Raw genomic sequence first — 24,549 nt, forward strand, 5'->3', positions numbered from 1 at the left:
TTTTTTTTAATCACTCTGTACTTCCCAAAGTGTGTGGTTGAACTCTCGTTCTGCTGAAAAACAGTAATAAGGATCCAAGTGTCTAGATTCGAATTTAGGCAAAACATGGACGTTTCTTTGTCGGGGGTTGGCAGGCATAGACTAAACTATGGCGCTCGCTGTACGCAATGTCTTAAGAACAGACAGGCAAAACGAGAGTAACAGATGGAAAATGGCTTAGGTGTGAAATTCTATGGAACTTAAATTTGTTATATTCACGATTTGAATTGAAAGGGTAAAGCTAAGCCCTGCAGATTGAAACATGCTGTGACGGCACATGGGATGAATGTGGAAGCAGGGACCTCGCGCAAATGTGGAGGTGATGTGATAAACACCACGAATTGGCGACATTTACCCTACAAGTTTGCCCACAGATAGCTATTTATTACAGGCTGGGACCAACGGATATTGCTGAGAAATTCCCCCACCTGAAACCACACACCCTGGGAATCGAACCAAAGACGCTCTACCGGCTGGACTAGCACGGACTCTCTTTAGTTGCACGGAGTTAGTCGCATCTCTCATTTCTATTCAAGAGCCTATAGCTTAAAATGTTCCTTACAATGAAAAATGAATAATTGTAAATCATAACACATATATTATCAAAGTATATCAAAGTAATTCCGGTTCGGTTCGAACCCTGGCCTGGCTGGGTCGTCAATTTGATGGAATAGGAAGGATGTTATGCAATGGCCCATTGCGCTGATCTTTTTTCTGGAGTGGCTGGATTTGTACAGGTGGATAATACATAACTGCTTTATAGGGGGGGGGGGGGGAGTTGGCATACACAATATATTTCCTATTTTTATAATTTCCCACTCTTAAAAATGGCAATCCGGGTCATTTTAAATGAGGTATGATTACCACTCTGGTTTCTACCGTGTACTTCACTGCTTTTTACATAAAAATGTTGATTTTCTCAAAATTCCGTAGGGAGCTGTAGCCCCATCAGCTCCCCTGTGCATACGCCAGTGGCCCGCTTGTTCCCTAGCGTTAGTGCCTACACTGGCGGTTTGAAGCTTTAACTTTGCACCTTTTGTGCACAGACGAAAGAAGCAGAAATCTGATATTTTGTTGCTGTTGTTTAGCTACAAAAAATCACCCGTGGGTGCTCCCAAACTTGACCAATGCTTCAAATCTTTTTCTCGTCACAAACGCACTCTGAGAAAGAGAAGGAAGAGCGAGTCACTTCGCATGCACGCGTTGAAACCGCAATAAATTGTTCGAAGGCTCATTCCGAGAGCCGGGGGACTGAACACGCACACCGTCGGAATATGAGGGGGCGGCATAGCGCTTGCTAACAGCGCTCGTGGCTATTAAGCAAGCAGTTTCAGCCCACGAACACCACACCAGGTGTTCTTCTTGCATGCAAGAGCAATGCAATGAATGCACTTCGATACTTGCACGCTGATTGCAACGGATAATTCATTGCAGAAATTTTCTCTCAGGACTAAAAATAAACGCACACTTTCGTTTGAAAATTCAAGAAAAATTCTTGTCAGAATTAATATTATGAGACTCCCAAATATATATACATATATATAGAATTTTTACCAGCTCGTTCTGTTCTTGAATTACAAATAATTACCTTTAGTTCATGATAACCCCTCGGTATTCAACACTCAGTCCCAACTCGAAAGTAAATAATCTATCACGTCAATATATCGTCGCAGGTCTCAAAATAATACAAATATTATTTTTTTAAAAAAGTATCACACAAAAAAAGAACCACGTTTCTATGCATGTAACAAACAGTATCTAAAAAATATAGTCATTCTTTTGATTAAGGGATATTTTCGCGTATACATCGAAGTGTGATAAATGGCCATATATTTCGACTCACCCCCAAACATTAATTAATTCATTCTTTTGAATACATATGAATTAGTTGCATAGTAAAGCAATTTTTATTCTGGCACTATTTTCTTGTACGTCTCGAATGAGACTTTTCGACAAAATGGCATGGTCTCGGTTCAATTATACAGACGTTTGTCTCGGTCTCGTAAAGTATTAAGGGGGGGGTCTCCTCTCGTACGTACGCGTCTCTTACCATCCCTACAGACGACTTGAATGTAGTTGAGTTCATAAAGAGAAAGTAGGTCACCGTCAAACTTAACCTGTGTAGGTAGATAACCCATACTACACGCCAAGTATACGGGATTGCCTACAATGTTAGGATATAAAAACCTGTGGCGCAAATACTTTAAGATATTCGAAATGCAACACCTTATCACAGCAATTTTTCATTAACAAATGTATTGAAGTGGAAGTATTCTGAATAATTTGAATTTGTCGGTGTCCGAAATGGACATGCAAATGAAAATCAGCCTTTACCAAATTAATTTAATGATATTGGCCAAAGAAGACTAAAAGACTCCATTAGATGCAGTCGATGTTAACTAATTTAAACCAAATTTTATATTTTGGCAACGAGCCTAGACAAAAATGGAAGTAATGCTCTCTATGATTTATTAATATTACATTTCAAGGGTACATATTCATTAATGCATAAAGGTTAAAAAATTAGAAAGCCATTTACGAGTAAAATTGTTAGGATCGGGGCATCAACAATTTACCGGGTAGCGGGCTCACAAAGGTTGAGAGCCACTCTTTTAGACAAAGAGAATAAGTAATAAGGCAATAACTAAATAACTAAAAGTCTAATCAATTTGTCCAGTCTCCGAAAATTTCAAAACGATTGAAAATTTCCTCGATGCATTGGGTTTTCAACTAGGGCGAACGGGAAGCATTGTCACCAAGTAAAGGAAGGCGATTGGCAACCACTGGAGCTGGACTCCATGACCATCGGACAGGGCGTGCCATCCCAGCTGGTCACCGCGGCAACATCCAAACCATGATCTCATCCCAGGCCAACGCACTTAAGATATTCTTGCTTGAGGGTGTGCCCGTATCGGTCGCCCACTTGCTGGTTTACAAGATTTGCATATGTACACATTCCTCCTCAAGCAAAAAAGGGCACAAACGAAATAAAAAAAGATTACAACTGTGTTGAAGATGTCTTCAAAGATATTTCTTTCAATCCAACATCCACTCTGGCGCAAGCGAACGAAAGGCAAAGGAGAAGGAAGACGTTTACGAGTCTGAAATTGATCTTAAGGACCCTCCACTTCCTTTCGAGTAGGCTGTTACGCTGTGCACAACAAGAAGTAACGGATTGCTTTCTGATTTCGAAAGTCAAACATTCGTCGCTTGCGTGAACTTGTCATCGCCTCTGGTTCTCGCAGCTGGAGTGTACCACCAGGAGACAGAGGACCCGAATGCATATTAGCAACACTGTCTGAAAAACAGGAGTCATTACTTCAATAAAAAGCAGAACGGGACGTCTACTTCAACTGTCCAAAGAAACATATGTTCTTCTAGTATTGACTATTGGCATCTTGTTATTCAAACAACTCTTCTTCATATGTACATTAATGAATTTACAGTTATCGGCGATTTTTTGTTTACATTTAAGATTGCAAGTGGAATTACTAGTGTAGGAAGAAGAGTGATAGTCCAAACAATTGATAACATTGCAAGAGGTACTTGTAATTTCACTTATCCAAAACAAAAACAACAAAAAAAGTATAGAAATCATTGACAAAAGAAAAGGAAAAAAATGATAATGTACCTTTATAAATTAGGCACAATGATGAAGGAGCAAGTCTGTAAACAGAAGGAGAGAGATATTGCATTATTTGCCAATTAACAACATTCACAATAAAACGACTGTTTTTAATGTTATAATTTCACGTTGTTATAGCTTCAATGATGCGCTTGAATTTCGATGTTTTGTGTCTGGCTTCATATATTAACACCTCCAAATGTATTTACTATTTTATATATAAGCTCCCTCGTGTTTTCATCACGGAGAGAACTACAGAATGGTGGTGTATACCACAGGATTCATATACGTAGTGATATAACGATATTGTCTTCCCGCAAGATAATATCCTGCATCGAAAGAAAAAATCAGGACTTGCTTCGCTAATGGGTGACTGAAGCTTAGGCTCTTTCACTCAGGTGATCCTTCTTACATCACAAGATTTGACGGGAATCTTACCAAATGCATTTATTTTGGAAGTGAGTACATCATCTTCCAGTAATTGAAAAGTATGTTGTCTCAACAAAAGTAAAGCAGCATGTTTTGCATCTAGTTATTTCAACATCATATTTCTACATTGTAAAAAAGTTGACCGAAGAATGTCATCTAACTACCTAATTTGCATGTTCTAGGGTCATAAATAAACATATATTGTTGTTTCCTTTATTTCCCATATAGCCCAAAGCGCCAGGCAGAGATCAATTTGAAAACACGGTAGTCATTTCACAAACTCCTCTAAAAACCAGCTAACAAAACCAAAAGCAATTAATCGCTCCCATTGTCGGCGACTGTCTTCCCACAGAGGTCTGCTATTGTTGATAAAATTTAACCGTTTGCCGTTTCTCCACCCTCAATAAGAGGGCGCCAGATTAGAAGATCGCACCACAGCATCCCCCTTCAAGTAACTGCCATAAAGGATGAGTTATTCGAGGTTAATACCAGAATTGTATGCTCAAGGAAATAGTGTTTACATTCCGCATTCAAACGGCTAGTACATAATTCACAGTCTATCCCCAGCACAAACAAAAAACCGCGGTCGTCTGGGGGAATCAGGAGGCCACCGCAGATCGATTCTTTTGGTGGTCCCTCCCCTCCCCTTCTGGCCGGAACAGTATCTTTTCTGAACGTTGTCAAACGACGCCACAACGGAAAGGCGAGATATATTGCGACTTCTATCCTCAGGAGTAGGTGTAGGCGGGGGGGTGTCGAAGGAAAAGTACTTGTGAGACGTGTACAGGGGAACTTCTCGCAACACGGGAGACTTGAGTAGTAAAAGGTGGAAGAAAATCCCATATCCTTCTACATGGAAGAAAAGATACGAGATGCCAAATCAACACCGGATGGAATTAAAGCCAAAGGATACACGAAGGCAGTTTCTTGAAATGGCACTAAATTTAGCAACGGATAAATTACAGTTTTGTGTTGATAAGAAGTAATAGAATCCGCCCCTTCCCTCCGCAACACACACCTCCAAATATTCCTTAGCAGGCCCAGAATGGAGTAAAGGAAAAATCAAAACACGTGAATTGCGAAGGTTACAGAGCTACATAGAAATAGAGCAAAAGACAGGAACATATGATGAAACAAAATAAGCTAAGTACACTAAACCATTTCCACAGCCTCTTTCGGTAAATACGAAGGCATCATATGGGAAGCAAAGTAACAAGATAGAAAGAAAAGAAGGAAAATATCTAGTGAGCAGGGAAATAATAATATCAGGGGAGGGAGGGAGTAAGTGGCGGCGATTGGGTTACCAAACTGGGGGGGGGGGAGTGGCGAAAAGTGAGGGGCAATTGCCGAATGGAAAAAGAGGCTGAGCAAACCATCCCCAGGATTGTGTACTTAAGAAAACTAAAAGTTATTATGTTTTTAATTATAGTTAGCGGCATTAGTTACTGAACAATAAATCTTCAGATTAGTTTATCTGCGCATAAGAAAGGTAAAGTTCACGTTGCACCGTGCCATGAGGGCACACATATAGGAAGGATGTGAGGTAGGGAGGGCCCCATGCATTCTTGATCTCTGTTAATGTGATCAGCACCACGCTCCAACTGCATTTATCCCCAGGGTTGAGCCTGGGTGAATCCTAGAGCCGCTTCAAAGTGAATTTTAAAAAAGAGAGAAACCATGCAGATTATCTTTATGAATAAGAGCCCTGAACCTGAACTGCATATACATACATACACATGTATTTATTTATTTATTTAAATATTTATTTTATTTTATTTATTTATTTAACGTCTTGTTTACCATGGTAAAGTTAAGGCTTTGAAGCCTTTTCTACCACTTAACCATGTTTGCATAGAAATTCCAGTATACGAAAATGAGAAAACAATTTAAACCAAAACAAAGAAAAATATTAAGTCAATAAATAATCTGAGTAAACAAAAACACTATAAAAAGTATTTATTAGTGAGGAAGGATTGAATTGAAAAAATATGCGCAACAAATAATGTGCCCCGCTATTCATCATGCTACTGAGTTTACAGAATCGCCACCCCCCTTCCAATTTCCCAGTGCAATTTGCACTCTATACAGACTACGCACTTCGTTGCCACATATCCACTGCAAATGATGCTTCGGTTCGTGCGAATTCAGATCGGGGTCGCTGTGGGGGTAAAAAAAGAATGGATCGACCTCCCCGATCATTTTTCATTCATTGCGAGGGCGGGCACAGAAATCTTCTTTCCCGCACGCTATGAATCAGAGAGCAGCCCCAGGGGCTACATCAGAGATTCCAAACGAATTCGAAGATGACGTCATGGCGCCGACAATGGAGCTTTATGTGGTTCTTCGGGACGTAACCAGCTTCACAGGTGGTCCGGCGTGATTTGCTTTTAGTTGTTGCGTGTGATGGTGTGAAACTTTTAGGATATAATCTGTTATCTCTCTCTATCTCTCTCTCCCGTCTTTCTTCTCGAAATTCAAGAACCAACACAATTTACAGCATGGTGCTATGCACACTACGGAGATAATTCAACTAGCAGATATGTGTATCGTTAGAAGAAGGAAAAAGGAGGGTAGCAAATGGTATGTATACTCGTAAGACTATATATTACTGTATAACAACTGTTGTAATAAAACGAACAGCACTCGCAGACAGTAATTAATCCACAAATTTCAAGAAAACGCCGGTTAGGCTATCAATTACATTCAAGAAATTGACGTGTAAACCCAGGTGTTCTAAACGTATTGTTAATTTTAAATGTGTGAACAAAATATATGACGAAAATAATTGCATTTCCAGAAAATGCATTCTTGTAACAATAGTATCTTGCCAGCAGTGGCGTGCCCTGGATTATCGAAAGGGAGGGGTTACATATACTTTTTCTTGGTAGTCAGCCCTCATTTTGTCATATTTTCCTACCTTTGACGTTCTTTGTTTTAGGAATACTTGGCCAAAGGGGGGTTGGTTAATAAACCCCCACCGGGCACGCCACTGCTTGCCAGTCCCAACTGCAATAAGGCAGTTTTCGTGTTCACCATTGGATGTTGCCAGTATTGCTTTGTCAGTTTACTGGAAAAACCCTCTAACTGGCTGATTTGACAGTAAATTCTTGCATCTGCAAGAAAAGGAGCACACGTTTCTGCACTGCAAATTATAAGATACTTGTGTATTGCACAGTAACTTATGACTTTTTGCTGTCGCTTTCACGGCCCATGCTAAGTTTGCGTGGCTAGCGTGCCTGCATGCCTGCCTAATAGATGGCGTCAGGCCAATCAGAGGACGTTCTAGTTCAGTGACGTAGGACGTGAATTTCAGCAATGTTTGAAGTCGTATTTCTCAAGAATCAAAATAAATATCGTCGAGACATTTTGCACATCTCATTTTTCTGTCATTATCCGTAAAAAGAATGGATTTGAAACGTATTTCATGTCGTAGTGGAAATGTCAGTTGCATTTTTTATATTTTATTTTTTTAAACTGAACTCTCTTCTTGTCGTTGTTCGATACTATAATAACATTTATGAACTCTCTCGTTCTCGCCAACGAAAATTTTGGGTTCGACTCTCACCCTGGGCATGAAAATTTATTTGTGAGTGTATCATCATGAATTCCACGGAATCATCATTTTCGCCATTAGCCTAATAAGGCACAATAGCGACGTAAGGTAACGAAAAAATACAGAAATGGAAACCTCTCCAATAGGTCACATTCCAAGGGGCACTTCGCTCAAAAGCGTAATGGTAGAGGATGAACAATGAAGACATCAATTACAATATACGAGGGTTAATAGAATTTAAATGAAGACTTCTGGTGTAACAGCATAAAACGTCACGGATGTACCAAAAAGTACTGCCTCTGCAATTGACTCGAAATGTTATTTTGTACAAGTAGGAGCAAAGGTATGTTGGAACGAAAGAATTGCCATTGGAGGTTCCATATTTAATAGTGATATAGCTTAACAATACTACAATATACATACTTTCATAACTATTAGGCACTTGCTAGCTCAATAATAATATGTCAAGCACCAGCCATCCCGTAGGGTTAATGACAACACACTCTTACTCCTAACTGTACACCCAACGGCAAAAGTAATAAATAGAACGCGAACTCTCATCATCATTTTTATTCAGTCTTTCTTCCACCGTGTGATGTCATGAATTGAAATAAAAACATCAATAAGCAGAGAACAACATCTGCTTCGCGTCAACAGAGTTCCATTCTTTAAAACACCACAGGATGAATAAAAAAAATAATGAAAATAGCAATGGCCAATCCTTTACTCTCTATCTTTGCTGTTGGCTGTACAACTGTATTTTTAGTTGGAATTTTGGGGAAATGGTTTTCAATGGTTAATAGCCCACCATACCTTTGAATATATTTTCCACAGATTTTTTTAAAAAAAATTGAAGAACGTGCTATCGTGGTGGAATGGTTGGTCAGCAAAATTGTGCGTGTGGTGAGTTCCATTCAAAGTCTCCTAAATGGCCGGTCTTACGTCAGACACTTTCAAAGCAAACATCTCCGTGTGAACGCTGCATGCACGCGTGCAGTTTCCTTGAATGGAAACGAATGTCACCTCCGAGACAATGAGATTGTATATAATTCCTCTCGCATTGTGCTGTCAAGAGGATTACAAGAGGCGAATTCCTACAACCCCCAAAGCGACTGGCATCTGCAAAAGTTTTCCCCCGCTGTGTCGCTCATATCTCGTATTGTGCTGCGTGACTTGTTGTTTTAGTCCAGGAATTTCAACAGTATCTTGAGGTGCAGTGAACACTGCGGTGTTCTGCACTATGAACAAATGACGTCAATGCTTCATCATTCTCCGCAATATCTCTGAACTGACCAACTGATTTTATTGAAATGTGAAGGAATGAAAGACATGTCAATTACCTATGTGATACTACATCAAAATATCCCGATGGACCCATCCGTTCAAGTAAACAATGTGTACTAATTAGAATGAGACGTGTTTCGAATTAACCTAAGATCCGTTTTCACAACAAAAAATCCCCTTTTTGAAATGTGAAATACAATTTACAGTTGATACTTTACATGTGCATTGGCACTTCCGAAAAGTATTACAATAGAAAAATATTATTATGCGTACAATACAGTGGCGTGTACTAGTTCAAAATCTGTATTTTGTCATCATGACACATGGTCCTAGGACCTAAGCTATGGAAGAAGGTAGAAGGGTAGGTCCGCGTAGGAGGGTGGTTCGACACAGCCACTCTAGTCGTTCTCGACGTCTTCAAGGAATCCACGTTTCCATACCAACGGCAGCTAGGTTGACAAATCGAAAGACATTAGGTTGCTAACTCAGAATCACCATCATATAATTGAAATGTAAATTTTACTCACGATTTCTGATCGATTATTCTCCTATGTCTTGTTCTGTGGGCTTCAGGCTTCGCACAGTCATAGCGCACTAATTACTGAAATCAATAAAACTGACATTTTTGTGAAGACAATGTTTTCATTAGAGAAGAAACATGGCTCTCAGATCGTAATATTTAAACTTTTCAATTTGTTTCTCATGAAGTATTCGACCATTAAGTTAGTTTGCTCAAGCTGTTTTTCGCCGATCGAAATTTTTACTCCGTCCCTCCCTTTTTCCCCTCCTCACTTCAGATTTCTCTCTTCCTTGTTACTTGTTTCTCATACCTTCGTGTTTGCGAAGGGGACTGTAGAATTTTTTCATATTCGGGTCTTTTTACTTTGTTGCACTCCTCCATTTTTCCTTGTCTTCCTCTAATAGCATCATTTCTCTGTAGCTTTAGGAAATCCAATCATAACTATTTGTCTGACATACTCCATCCTGGGCCTGAAATGTGTTTTCCCTTCTATTATCCCTTCAAATACAGTTTTCATTATTCCTTCATATCCCAGAATGTGGATTACTAAACAGCATCTTCTCTTGACGATCGATTTCTATGTGCACGTTGTTACTCTGCGCATTTCATCTTCAGTATTCTCCTGTAGCACATTTCAACGGCTTCCAGTTATTTGCTTCTATCTTCGGCCAGTGTTCATTGCTCGTATTTATGTAGTGGTACTCCAGACAAGTATAGAAAGCCAATGCTCAAGAAAAGCCTAGCTTGTCAATATACTAATATGTATCGCCAGGTTAGGAACAAATGATGGGAAAAGGGGAAAAATCATATATTTAACTGGAAAATCTGTTATCTCAACGGGTAGTCTCTGAGAAAAACAACTAAAGTAAAAAAAAAAACTACTTTCCTGACCATTATCCATACCCTGAGAGTGCTAAAGATACTCTGAAATATTAGCTTACTGCAATCACAAATACGGACCTGATACGTGGAAACTTGAATCTGCAGTTTGGTACCACGAAATCTGACATTGTTTCCGCTATTGAAAATCTAATTGTACTCAACTCAGTAAGAAATCCTCAAAACAGCATTTCTGCCTGAGGCCATGAACGGATACGACTCCCTGATCATCCAATTAGCTGAAAAGCTCAGTAGAAACGCCTCCAAATCCAGTCAATCTTTTACCGCACCGGGATACATACACGCATGCTAAGATTTCACCGTAATAGCACGTTCCCGGCCAAAGATATAGAAAGAAACCACATCTCCCGACAAGAGATGAAAAACCACTTAAGCTAAGTCATTAAAAAGAAGAACGAAAAGAGGAAATGCCGTGGATGGAGTATTTGGGTGGACGTAGCACCCTAACATTTTACCGGCGCGGACTATACTTAAATCCGGCAGTTATCGTGTCCTCAACGCTGCTAACATCAAGCATTAGTCCCCCGCTATCATTTCACGGAGAAATCAATACGATTATTAGGAGAGTAATGGGACCGGGGGCAAGGGATATCATAGCTGATGTTAACAGTTCTGGAGATGATTGCCGGTGTACCATCATGTACTTTCCCTTGATAGAAGATAAGCAATTTAACCAGTTTTTTTCTGGCCCGTACGTGACTTTTCCGGATGATATTTTGGGGAGAAATTTCCCTGTTTCCTGAGAATTCAACTTCCGTAAATTGTTTATTTACTTATTACTCCTAGTGTGTAATATTTTGAGGAGAAATTTCCTATTTCCTAAGATTTCAACTTCCGTAAATTGCTTATTTACTTATTATTTCTACTGCATCACAATTGGGAGAGAAATTTCCGTTTCCTGATAATACACTTTTCGCACAATGTTGATTTACTTATTATCTATAGTGTTTCATATTCAAGATGTGGGACAGACCAGGGATGGCTTGTTAGTAAATGCGATTGCAAATGATGTTGTGGGAATGTTTTGGGTTGAGACAATTCTTGGGAAAGACCAAACATGCACAGAGAATGGAAGTTCCTGCGCAGTCAAATGGTTATCAGTAGGGAGACAAATTTATGGTAAATAAAAACTGAGGAGAGCGGTAAATAAAATGTTAGATCAGCGGTATATATCAGCGGTGGAAAAAAAAATGGCACACACTTTTTCATGATGAGAGGAAACAACATACAAAAGAGCTATAAATTGAGAAACTACTTCATTTTTATATACTGTACACATACACAAGTACTTAGCTGTCCAACCAAAAAGAAAACATCAACACAAAATCACTTCATTTCTAAATTGCATATCTCAAGTGATTTATTCATTGTATGTATTTAAAGGATATCCTTGCTGTCCAACAAATAAAATAATCACTACTGCACATACACAAAGACATCTTGAAAATCACATGATGATAAACAAAATTCATTCATGACTGAATACAAATGACACCATTGTTTCCCTTGATGTGCGGGAACAGACTAATCTTATCGCTACTACAGCTAGCAAGTTCAATGAAACTGGAAGTTGAGTAGACATTCGGGGGAAGAAAGGAATGCAGCTTGACAGGGAGCGAAGTTTTCGAACTGAGATTATGTGCATGGGAAATCCCAATTTGCAGCGTCTTCGAAGATAAAACGTTCTTCACCTTCAAGTGGTAGGAAACTTTAGGCAAACGTTTCGTTACAAATCGACAGTTTGCGCGCACAACCTCAATTGTCGGTTTTTGCGTGTTTTCTACTTAATTTGATGATATTTCACGGTTATTTCGCGAAAAAGCCTTCATTTCGTGGAAAAGCACACATTTCGCATTACTTCGCGAATAAAACTCATGCATATTACATCATTGGGGGTGTAATTGCTTGCAGAATGTTCAAAATTGCATCTTTTTTTTCACATTTCGCGATTTCGCGCATCGCGAAAATTCAATGTCCCTAGTTATCACTCTTCCCTTTGAGGGTTCGACCCCCGCAGGAAGATCCAAAATTTCGGAGTTCATCCAGAAATGTGAGGACAATTGGAGAACTAGCTACTTCAAAGCAACAGTAGCGGACTCTAGTGTAGAAAGCAAGATAACTCGATGGGCTGACTAAGTGTCACCTAGTGAAAAGCAGCTTTGCATGCCTTGGCCCTCAAAACCATGGTATTTACTTTCATGTAACCAGAATGGAACGCCTCTAAGGTTTGATTTTCACTGAATCAGTTCCCTTCTTCCATCCACCCCTATTTTATCAGTGGACTCGTCCAGACAGCGCATGGGCAATTGCGCCGGTTGTCGCCACTGAGGCAGACGTACTATATTGCAGAGCTCAACCAACAAAAGAACTCTCTTTAAGTTAACAAGGACGAAAAGGTGACAAGAGGAATTTCACTCTACCCAGTCTAACGTTCCAGGAGGAAGTGTGCTGGAAGAGAGAAGGAGGGAGAAAATGTAACATTACACATTTTGTTACTCACGTTCGCAAGAACTTAACCTGTCATGTTTTAAGAAACAAATGAGACTCGCGCTTTGCAATGTCTTCCTGACCTGTTTGCCTACATTAGGCGCATGATGTATCGGTTTACATGCCGGCGCATTCCGACAGACACACGTTAAAAGCAACGTGTCCACTTTCCTCTGCGCTAAAAGGCTGTTCCTAAATGGAGTATACAGGAGTTAGTATTTTGGCGATGAAGGTGGAGAAGAAATTTACACTATCGAAAATTGGAATCCATTTGTGGCATTAAAATGCTATTAGGTCGTGTTAACGCACCTCGAGATTCTATGTACACCTAGGCATTGTGCAAGTGAGATCTTAAGATGCGAATAAATAGTTTTCCTATGCTACGTAGAAGTTGACCAGAGACAATCCGTTCTATTGTCATCGAGTTACAAGCAAACTTATACCTCAAGAGTATACGACACGCACTAAGGATATGTCTTCCTGGTTGCATAACTGCTCAAGCTGAATGAACCCTGCTTGAGACAATGCTACTTATTTCTTATCACAGCGTGAACGTGAGTGATGAATTGCCCTTATACGGTAGATTAAAGAACGTACACAATGAAACGACCATGGCTGACACAGAAGGTGGTCACAATTGATTTTGTAGGTTTTGATTGATTGATTAAATCTAAGTACTTAGGAACTTTAAAGGAAATTGTCGGAATCTTGCACATGGATTACTACAACTCTCAACCTGAAGTAACTGCGATCTTCTGTTACTTATAATATTTCCGTAAAACTGCTTGGCTTCTGCGCCCTTGAGCAATTACTTAGTTTATTAGAAATACATGCTGAATGTGATATTTTTGTGTGCCTGTAGAAACACTTATCACTATTGGCGGTAACGGTTCCGATTGTTTTATGATTTTTTTTTTTCAAATTCTCCTAGCAGGAAGACTAATTATCGTCGAATTTTGGAAAGCATTGTCACACGTATTTTTAACCTTCCTTACAGTAATGAGCACTGTTTGGATTTGAAAATAAGTTATGTGTAAAAAAAACAACTTAAAAATTACCTTAGGCACGCATGTGCGCTTCCCGTGGGCAATGTGTTTTCCGTTGACAAGTGACTGACTGTAAGTATCGTAGACTAGTGGGAATTAATGTAGAAGTAAATCGTAGAATGCATTTAGGGACTTTATGTTAATGTTAAGAGAACCAAACCTGACCTGCCTAACCTAATCACGAAAGCATATATTGAACAAAACCTTAAGTAATCGCTAAAACTCCGCAGTATGTGTTAACAGAAGTAAATGGAAATCGAACCATGTAAAAATTCGTAGCATGATGAAATAGCTATTAAACAAAAGGAACTTGGGCCCTATTGGCTATTAAAATAATCACACCCAATGTTATGATTGGTTTTGAAAATAAGTCTTGTATACTGATGAAGTAACATATGCAGAAAGACAATAAATAAGGTAGCTAGCTATGTTACAAATCGTCTAATTGTCAGACTCCTTAAAATGTTTAGGACAGACTGCTATCTGCAATTATTAATACTGCATACACATTTGATTCAGACAATAATATGTGGTTATTTAGGGAATTCTTTGTTGCAAGCGTTGGAAACACTGAACCAAATTTCGGCAAATTTTCGATTTTTGTATGGTGACCCTAGCGGGAAACAACAGACAAAGAAAACAAAATTAAAGAAATGAAAGTGCAGGAAGAGAAACACACTAATGTTGAGTTAAATGCGTTTCTTTTTTTCAATCCCAAACAAGGATCGTCCCGCGAAGTGGAGACATTGCTAATAGCACGTTTCACCTCTCCAAAACGTTTTTATTTTTTTTCTAACCTTGCAATTGAGGACCGGGTCAAGACGAGCATAATTGAAGGTTTCCTTGATCGATCGCAACAAAAACAACGAGCCTTCGCGTTGACCTATAAACATAATTATACTACACAACGTATCTCAATCACTTCCACACTACAATGCCCTCCTATGATACCTACATTCTTGCATAAATTATGACTGATCTTTTTCAACATGTTGTTGGTGTAATACCGCCATAATACGTGAAAATGTTTCCATATTTTTGTTAAACTTGAAACAAGCAATATGTAAAACCAACAGCACGTAACAAAATGAAATGGATACAGTCACTGTGCGAAATAAGCTTTTTGCTTGGGGGGGGGGGGGGTATTTGTGATTTCATGTTGGGAGGTAGGTTTTTTCTGGGGGGAAGGGGGTATGGAAGTTTGTATACATGTTACTAGTCCGTAACTTGCGGTTATAAGTACTGTAGAACATTGGTTCTAGCCTAGGTCATTAAATCTATGATTACATTACACGTAATTTACAAACACTTACTATATTTACATCCTAGGAAAACCCCTCATGCACAAAAAAGAGCTATCGAAGTAATAACACCAAAACCTTGGACCAAATTTCTATTACCAAGTTCAAACTTAACGTCCATCTAACCTAACCTACCTATAAGTTTCTTGTGAACATTTTAATACATGAAATATCAGCACTATGCCATGAAAACTTAAGCTGAAAACGAAAACAGCTTGCTGTTGTCCTGACTGTCCTTCTTTAACCCACAAGGATGCACATTATTTGGCAGGAAAATAATTGATGACTGCATCATTAATGGACAAGAATATTTTTTTCAGGTGTGTTTGATACATAGTTAAAATGGTGTGAGATATGCTTTCAATTACATTTTCCTTAAGGGGGGGATAAAAACATCCCTGAGAGGGATGGAAAAAAATTTCTTTTGGCGGGGATACAATTTATTGTGGGGGAATGCCCGGCAGCCCCCGTTAATTTGTAAACTGGAAAAGGTCTAAACATGGGCCCCCCTTTTCACGTTGTCATTTTCGGAGGAAAAAATTAATATATCTATTAAATATATACTTAAATGTAATAGCATGCTAAGATATAGAAGGTCTCCATTTTTTTTTAAAAAAAAGCAATTTCCAAAAAGTGGTAAAATGATGTATTTCAAAATTGTGGTCTAAATATGGGCTACTAGTGGCAATATCACAAAGAAACAATTACAATTTTAAAAAACAGTCATTTATCGCTAAAACATTATAAAATTCATATTTATGAATAATCTGTTGTTTTGAAAATCACGCGAAACGGGAAAAATCGAAATTAAGAAAAACACCCAAATAATTGTTGAAAATGTGATCTCAACATTAGACATCATGTCATAGCCCATATTTAGACCAACACGCTATTTTTCTTCTTCAGTTTATTTTCGCTCTCTGTGGTACGTATTTCCCAAAAAAATCATGGCATTATAAAATCCCACATTTGTTTTATGTACCGCTAATATCATAACCTATACAAAGCAGATGAGAATTCAGAAAACGTTGAGTTAAAACATACCTGCAAAAAGTTTTCGGAGGTCGCAATTTTATAACAGCGTCCAAGGCCGAAACTAACCACCACTTTCTCTTGCGAATTGGCGCCGCAACCTTTGTCCTTGACAGATAACCAGTTACAATAGCCTCTGCCAAGCTGCAGCACCCGGGAGCGCTGATAACTCCAAAACCCATAATTAAACCTTCGCTCATATTTAGACCTGGTCCTCTATATAAGTCCTTTAATTATTATTATTATATTTACATATCGGCTAGTATAGTTCACCAGTTATATGGCCTGAGTGCTTTAAAATGTTGCTGTCGTTCCAAAAACGCTCCTCTCAAGGAAGATTAACAGAGGTAGCGTTGGACAGGTCCGCACCTCGAAGCCTTTACTAAAAAACCTTAACATCGCTTCGTACACGTTAACATGGCATTTAACGCACCCCCTACGTAAGCGCATTAAAAAATCCACAAGGTGAAACACACCCTATGGCAGGTTTGGTATAGCATTGCGGTTTTGCCGCGCGCGCGAATCCGAACCGAACTCCTTCCTTTCCGGCAGGAAGATCAAAGCAAAAACATTAACGCCACGTTAGCCACGAGTCCACGGACCAGCGGAGCGTCCATCGTTAATAGAAATTTTCTCCAATCAAGCCCCGGGTTCTTACCACTCCCACGCAGAAGTAAGAGGACAATTTTTTGAACCGAAGAATCTCTGTTTTGTCCTAACAAGAAGGGAGTGCGCAAAGGAAGGGCGGTAGGGAGGGAGAACTGGATTCCGATCAATATTTCTCACGTCGCTTTATGAATTCGTCTCATGTTGGTCCTCCGGAGTTACGTAGTGCGTGTGGGGAAGTTCCGGCGAAGTTCTGCGTTCAAAGCGACCAAAGTTCGTAGACGATGGTGGAGAAGAAACTAAGGAAGACAAATTGAAAGGGGAAAAGGCAAGGTGCAGACGCGGGACAGGAAGAAAGCGACGGTTTGGAAGAAGGTTTCAAGCCGAAGAAGCGAACAAATTTGTGAAACCTGTCGAACAGAAAGATCAAAGCCCCCCCCCCAAAAAAAAGAAGATGTAGTTGACAAGGATCAGAACTACATAGTTGGTCGATGGAAGTGAAATCTGTATTGAATAACGAAGGCTAAGAACAGGACAAGGTATCAACTATAACTTACAGAACAACCTCAAAGCTGCAACATTGATCAAGTAAACTTCAAAACGCCATTTTTAAAATTTTAAAGATGGCGCCTCCTTCACACAGTTGCGCCAGTGAAGAGCAGTGGTTTCTTGTCCTCTGGAAGACTAGAACGAATATCTCTATGCATGCTTACCACACCAAGTTCAAGGATAGTGGAAAGAAATTCGACAATGGCCTCAGTTCGCAAGGCAGATGAGTGGAAAGACCTTCGCACTTTGCAGTGGCTCATGTGTGACTGCACGTTCATCTCCAAGGTTCTTCTTTATGAGGTATAAGGACACTAACTCAGACTTGAAATTATATGTAGATCAGTATTGATCTATGTTAAAATGGAGCAAACTTGTGCAACCCTACATGAAGAAATATACTAAATAAAAAATAAGGACAATTAAAGGTTTTCATTTGGACTCCTTTGTATTTTCAGGAAGAGGGCCATGTAAGACAAAATAAGACTTATCCGTCTGATGGATCAATGCCACGCTGTCTAAATACCTCGGGGGATTGGTGGAACTATGTTGATCATATTTACATTTGTCTTACATTCGTTACTTTCTCTGTCTATTTATTCTAATCGTGTTGGATTATATGAAATTGATGAGGAGACACACACAAAGAGATGCACAGGCCCCATACCATCACGGCTAGAATACCCTCCTCCATCCCAGGCGCACAAAAATGTCCTGTTGTGCCTTTCTGCCTATGGAAAATCTACTGGTACTCCATGTAGGTCGTAAATATGGCTCCAACTTATTTTATATCTACCATTATGAAATGAAGGGCTTCTAAATGATATTCCTGCAGAAACTCAATGGCTTGGAACTTTCATAAAACAGGAGACGTTGTCTCGGCCAGCCAATATGCATAAAAATGGACTTTCACATCAGCAGGAGTGGCAGGGAGAGAAAGACCCAGCCAAGACCCGACAGCAATTAAGTCGACTCCTGCGGAGTGATACATTAATTCCGCCTTGGAAAACGGTCGGGAGATACGGAGGGCAAATTGATTTCTGAGCGAGCAAAAACCTTGCGGGGGAGAATTCAATAATTCGATTCGGGATAGTTAAGATAAAGAATGAAAATTGATGCTGCGAGAAACGCATTACGAATGCAAAACCCGAACAGAACGTGAACGATGAAACGGGGGTATTAAAAATGAACACAGTTATCCCCTCTTGTGCTTTTCTTTCATGTAATGCTCCGCGCATTATCAAGCAGCCTATGTTCCCCTAAAATTTCCAGTCTTGAAGCATTCATTAAAGTTTCGCATTTGATGTCGTTCATAGAGATGCATGCATAATCCGCCTTCAAGTCTTCAAAATCTCAATACAACATATATAGCAAGGTACTACCTATACGGTGTTAAAGTTACCTGTTTCTGCAAAATGAAAGAGAAGAAACAGTTATAGGGCATTTGTCATTGTAAAAAAAAAAAAAAAAAATAGGTGAAGAATAATTTTTAGATTAACACTTATTAAAAACCAACTTGAAGCTTTATAATGCACGTTTTATATTTTTCCTTCCATGGAGTAAAATTTTATATGCGCTTAAACAAAGGGCTGGATATTCTTGTCGCCGACAGTAAGCAGACCTGCGGTGAGATCTCAGATTGCGTGTTCGAAATTGGACCAATACATGGTTGTTATGTTGAACGTTAGCGAGGTATAAAATGCCACAACCCACCACCCATAAAAGGAGGCAACTCAGCGGTCTAATAATTTCCTTTTGTGTGTGAGGGGGATCAACACGTCGAACCCTACGCCACTGTCTCTTATACGTAAGAGTACGCTACTTCTTTCTCTATTTCTACTTTGGTTATTTTACTTCGCTTTTCTACCTCTTTTGTTATTTGCGACGATAAGGACAATTGATGAACTGATTAAATGGCAAATGGGACAAAAAATCGGACCTCGGACCTTTGATTTCGCTGCACGTCATTTGAGTTTTACTTTTTTAATATGTGAATCCACGATTGGGGGTTCGTCGTGCTGACCGCACGTCACCCTGTAATTGGTTGGATGATCGAAAGTAATCTGACTCTTGTAAGAGAGAAGTGATACAGAGAGATAATAGAAACCGAAAGAAAGCAGAAAGGTTGCAAAACTATGGAGAAGACGCCCACCGCTGCTGAGACATGTGGGAGTGAGACCGGTAGTCGGTAGGTAGGCCTTGGCCCCTCAAAAACTGTTAAGCCACGGGTTATAATATTTATTAATGTATGAATCCACATTTTTGTGATTCTTGTGTTTTAGTTCTTCTTTTATCGGTGTAATATATAAAGTTCAATAAAATTAGTACATTTCTACTAAAAGTTGTTATGAATTTGAAATGTCGATGGTAGAGAAAGTCCAATAGACCTCCTAATATACTTCACTGGAAACTCTTCAAGAACCCATATTTCCAATCCCAAAGATATTTCTCTTAGTGTATATAAGAACGAATATTAGAACAAGAATTATCCTCGGAAGGCATCACGTTTCCACCTCACACCAATCTCCCTTGGAAGCAAGATAAAAATGTCAACGAACCTAAATAAAGATGCCTTTCGATTGTGCTACAGAACGTTTTCCACGCTCGAAAGAGTCATCGAATTCTACTGTGCCTCTGGGTCGTGGGAACCGCAAGGATAGAAATCCTAAAGGGAGAGATGTCTCGATATATATTTGTGAGGGAAGGGGGGAGGGGAGGGAGGTTAGTTGACTTGCACGACGAACAGGGACCTGGGTACACGATGAACTCAAGATGGCCCATTGTAGCTGTTGGGTGTCAATATTCTGGAATCGTGAGGTTCCCAGTGATAAATGAAGATCTCCAGCAGTCGCTTTCATCCTTTGGAAAGTCCCCGATTAATTCTGAAGACCGAATCAGATGACAAAGGTTAGAGAGCAAACACTTTGAACGCAATGAAAGTCTCACTTTCGTGTTCCTGCCAATAACTGTTGGGAATGGTAGATTCTGTCACACCGTGACACTGATAAGGTGTAAGGATATATTTTTATTTTTGTATTATTCTTATTTAGCGTCATTTTTCTGCCACATTTGGCTAATCGCAACGATGTGGATGAATAGTGATTAGTTTAACATGAAGGGATACTCACTCACCTCCTTTCCCTCTTACTGTTAGGCACCTGGTTTCTTCGTCCAATTCTTGCTGCATGCTGTTCATACACAGGTATTATTCTGTGTATGGTGCAAATGGAAGACATCAAGAGCAATTTTGCCGGTTTTTCGGTCGTTTAAACATGAGGTGATCAGATTGGTTTTGGGATTCAATACTCTACCCAAGTAGAACAAACCTCGGTCAAATCTCGTTTAGTTTTCCTGACACAAATGTATTTGCATTTGTATTTATTGCTCATCTCATGTGCGAACTATCGGCTGTGCGCACTACATCTATTTTTATTACATTCGTATGATTTTCTCTCAGTGCCGGATCAAGACCCCGCAGTGAGGGGAGGCCCGGAGACAAGTAAGCCTTTAGGGGGCCCTCAGCCATTGACATAGTAGAGGGTTCGTATATGCGTACATAAGAAGTAAACGTAGGCACTCAGGGGAACAGAAACGAATACAATATATACAAGTAAAGGTAAAGTTAGTTCCCTGTGTATATAGCACTGTGCCATGAAGGCACATTTAGGGTATGTTAGGGCCTTTGGTAATATTTTGCAGGGGGCCCAAGATGTGTAGATTCGGCACTGTTTTCTCTACAATCTACACTTTTCCATACATACCATTTCCATATAATTGTTAACATAGCAGTTCTGGTTGTTTTAACTGTTCTCACTTTTTTTTCCGTCTCTGTACAGCACTTCTTTTGCCCCTGACTGTTGTAAAAATACCCCAACTTTTTCCAATAGTTACATATTTCTTTGCACTACAATTGACTCGAATACTCTTTTGGCAGTCAGGGCCTCTTCATACAAGTATTTCGAGTTCTATATCACGTGGTTCTTTACGATAGAAGGTGTATTCTTATACAACTAGTCTTCTATCATCTGAAGCCTGTTGTTCCCAAACGTATGTTTGCTGCAGATGATGACTGTCCGTGTTGTTGCACGAGTCCTTAGAAAGGGCAAGCAAATAATATCCAAGAGTTATTCAAGCCCCTGGAAGGCAAATTCTTTCCCGCTCATCATTTGAAATATATGTGGCTTGCCTTTCCCTCCTCTCTGTGTGAATGTGGCAACCCAGTGTTCAAATTTTCCTCGCAAAGCGAACGGCGAACTCTGGCTGACAGAAAACAAGGCACGTGCTGTCTCCAGAGTTCCTGTCATTGGATGAAAGTACCCGCGTCATAACTGACAAGGTCTTCCAGCAGACGACACATCACCCGGTGCACTTCACTGCAGTTTCCTGGGCACATTCCCACTTCAAAAGATTGCAACACTGCAACAAGTCTGGATAAAACTCGGTCCTCTTTTTGCGAGCTTTAAGGAATGAGTTTCAAGACACATGATGCAGGGGGAGGTAAGGAAAAAAGAAGGGACCTGTTCCAGTCACTTCATTTATTAACATGGCCAAGTACAGGGAAGAAGGGGGTTAAAGAAGTAATCTTACCAAGTCGAGGACTTCCCTTTTAAGTAATGGAGAAAGAAAAACTGGATTCCCCAAAATGGCAAATCTCGTATTTTATGTCTCGAATTGCATTAGCATGAGAATGGGAGGAAGATTTATGCAGAGACGAGAGAAAACCTGATTCATTACAAGGGAAGGTACGGGCTGGATGCGTTTGTTCTTGCGCATTACAGGAACATCTGGTTCGCTTCTCACGTAATTGCTGAACAGGTACGGTCGAATAATAACAGTTTATGGCACCAACCACTTTACGCAACAACGCCATAAATGAAAAAGAAAGGAAGGGGTAATGTGCAGATGCGTTACGATGTATATGAGATTGTATTCAAATCATACTAGTGCTTATTAAGCAATGCTGTCTCCAGGGGAACATTTATAAAATTTGGTCCCCATGGCTATCCTTTGTTTTGGGCCCTGAGTTTGAGTTTTTGTTTTAAGTCCACTTTATGCACAGATAGGGTAATCGGGACTGGACATACTGTCTGTTTAAAGTGGGATCCAAACCACTATGTACCTCCACCGGGTATCGAACCCAGGTCCCCTTGATTATAAGGCGACGACGTTATCGCTACGCCATCGGGGAGGTCCTATTATTATTATTATTATTTGATTTGATTTTGATTTGATTTAGTTTATTTTACTTCGCGTTTTGTGCCTCTTGGCTAATTTGCGAAGATGGGGATGATTGATGAAATGATGAAATTGATGAATGGACATTCACAGACAACCAAGCCCGACCAGGATTCGAACCCGGGACCCTTGGCGTCGCAGCGCGATGTGCTAACCACTCGGCCACAGGGTCGGGCTATTATTATTATTATTATTAACAGTTTCGTTATCATGGTATTTCACTTCCTCAAGTTGCATATTATGTATTACTAACACTTGTAAACTTGAACATAATACACACCTGAATAAAAACGATGAAGTTGCAGTATTGAAAATAGGGTCATTATGTAAGAGGTTATTTAAACCCTAGAAACTCCTTCCTTCTACCTTTTTCATGAAAGAAGCATGTAAAAGGATTTGACATGCTGTTTTATTTTGCTGTATTAAGGAATTTTAATAGTCGATGGTTTTTGTCGCTTCCACCCCATTCAGAGTCTCATTTTTGTGTGCCCCCTGTACCCGGGATACTAGGCTATAGCGTAGTGGCAAATTCCCCCCCTGCATGTGTTTGGATGCCGTTCAGTTAGGAACGTTACACGCATTTGGTATCTTTATTTTAGGACAGAACCGGAACGCCTATGTGATGAAAGAGGTTATGATTCCACATTCCTTTCAAATAAGCTCGTTTTGGAGTTTCTTTGGAGGTTAACTTCAGCAAGTGGATGTTATTGCTCGAACATATATCCTTGTTCGTAGACAACCCACATTATCCACAGATAGACAGAGTTGCATACCACCCAAGGATAGCAATGGCAGTTGTTGAACCAAAAACGAAAAACTCTTTTGGCTAATGTACCAATCGTCATCCGTGGGTTGGGTTAGATTGAGTGAGTTGGTGTTTTAAGTCCAGTTGATACACAGTAAGGCTAATTGGGACTAGACCTACAGTTTAAAGTGGGATCTGAACCACTATGTGTCTCCACTTGGTATCGAACGTCATCCTTGGAGAAGTAGTGCACTTACATTATCGTGTCAACAATCTCTGCAACCCTTAAGGCTAGAAATATAAACTTAGGTTGCCTTAAAGATACGCCAAATACTAGCTTATACAGGGTGACAAGACAAGACTTGGTACAAACTCGTTCTTGATCTCGTCTCGATATTAAAATCTTGTTATATTAAAGAAAATGGCTTCCATACATCTCAATTTGAAATTCATTGTGGAACCTGGCCTCAATCAGAAAATTACTTTCAGGGAAAGGGAGGCAGAAATTGTTGTGTACCTGCGCTGTGATCGCCCGTTGTCTTCATATACAACTCGAAATGCATAGGGAAAAATTATTGACTTCTTTGTGGACTAATTTACAGAGTCAAATGTATGACTTTAGTTTCATTGATACTGTTTGAACCTCGTGGTGTCTGATTTAGAGTTGGAAAAATTTAGACTTGGTCCTTGCATAAAGTGGCTCTGGGGCTCACCCAGTCTACAATAAACGTCTAACTGGGAGAAACCTTGAGGTGTAAATGTCGCTGGAGCGTGGTGCTGATCATATCACCTACACAAGACAGCCCCACATTCCCTTACGTACATTTATGGCTCTGTGGAATGACCACATGGAACTTTACCTTTAATTTATAGTGTCGGATCTCATAAATAGATATTTTTTTACTTCATTGGAGGAAAGAGCAACTATGTATTTCTCTCCTGGTGTGAACCCTGATGTACAGTGACGGACAGTTCTGGGTTGCAATGATTCCATTGAAAGTCAACAAGTATCTTACAACCCAGAAGTGTCCGTGACTGTACATCACAATTATTTTTCGTGTTTTAACATGTTGAACTTCACAATTTTCTGCATTTTCTCTGTCAGTTGTCATATTTTGGATTCTCTGTGTTACATCCGCCGAAAAAAAGGGATTCTCCGTGCAGTTTAAAAGCTGATGTTATCCAAGGAAACAACAAAAGT

At 39.7% G+C, this 24,549-nt stretch overlaps 1 protein-coding gene across 1 annotated transcript in view; it reads right to left on the reverse strand.

The window, feature by feature from the left end:
* Positions 1 to 24,549, reverse strand: part of ko (Stork-head domain-containing protein knockout) — a 330,525-nt gene that overhangs the window by 33,287 nt on the left and 272,689 nt on the right. The gene's annotated exons all lie outside the window — the stretch shown is intronic.

This window comes from Lepisma saccharinum, chromosome 1, assembly GCF_977018435.1.
Source record: "Lepisma saccharinum chromosome 1, izLepSacc3.1, whole genome shotgun sequence".
In the NCBI taxonomy this organism is placed as follows: domain Eukaryota; kingdom Metazoa; phylum Arthropoda; class Insecta; order Zygentoma; family Lepismatidae; genus Lepisma; species Lepisma saccharinum.